Here is a 762-nt window from a genome sequence, read left to right as displayed (position 1 = left end):
TACCCCAGGTAACAACCAATCACCCGTCAACAGACGGCAACCAGGAACTTGGATTCTGTGGAACCTGGACTTTTACATGGTCACAGAGGAAGTCGGAGTTCTCTGGCAAACTTCCACACAAAGCAATTACATTTCTTGGGTACTTCAACATAAACACACTGAAACTTCCTGGCAGATAAAAACTGTGTGCCCGACTCTCAGACTCGAACTCGGGACCTTTGCCTTTCGCGGGGAAGTGCTCTTTCAGCGCACACTACATTGCAGAGTGAAAATCTCGTTCTGGGAACATCCCCCAGGCTGTGTCTAAGCCGTGTTTCCGCAATTTCCTTTCTTTCAGGAGTGCTAGTTCTGAAAGGTTCGCAGGAGAGTTTCAGTAAAGTTTGGAAGATAGGAGACGAGGTACTGGTAGAAGTAATGCTGTGAGGACGGGGCGTGATTTGTGCTTGGGTAGCTCAGTTGGTAGAGCACTTGCCCGTGAAAGGCAAAGGTCCCGAGTTCGAGTCTCGGTCCGGCACACAGTTTTAATCTGCCAGGAAGTTTCATATCGGCGCACACTCAACCAGGAAACCTCCACAACCTAACGTTAGAACTCAACAAACAGAAGATAACCCGCGATCACTTTATCCGCCATTTCGGCATTCGTGGGATGCTTCAAAGGTGGGGCCCTATTATGGTCTCGCGCGGTTGAACAGTTACAGGAGATCGAGTCCTGTATTTCGGCCTTCGGCTTTCGGCCACTTCTCGAAACAGTGTGCGTTAGCA

The 762-nt window shown here is 49.6% G+C and overlaps 1 non-coding gene across 1 annotated transcript; it reads left to right on the top strand.

Annotated features, from left to right (window-relative positions):
* Nucleotides 1–440: 440 nt before the first annotated feature.
* Trnas-uga (transfer RNA serine (anticodon UGA)) lies at nucleotides 441–515 on the top strand. The gene has a single exon. It is a non-coding gene; the product is annotated as a tRNA-Ser (tRNA).
* Nucleotides 516–762: the final 247 nt, after the last annotated feature.

The sequence above is a fragment of the Schistocerca nitens genome, chromosome 2 (genome assembly GCF_023898315.1).
Source record: "Schistocerca nitens isolate TAMUIC-IGC-003100 chromosome 2, iqSchNite1.1, whole genome shotgun sequence".
Lineage (NCBI taxonomy): Eukaryota > Metazoa > Arthropoda > Insecta > Orthoptera > Acrididae > Schistocerca > Schistocerca nitens.
The sequence above is the reverse complement of the archived record's forward strand: the minus strand, read 5'-3'. Positions and strand labels throughout refer to the sequence as shown.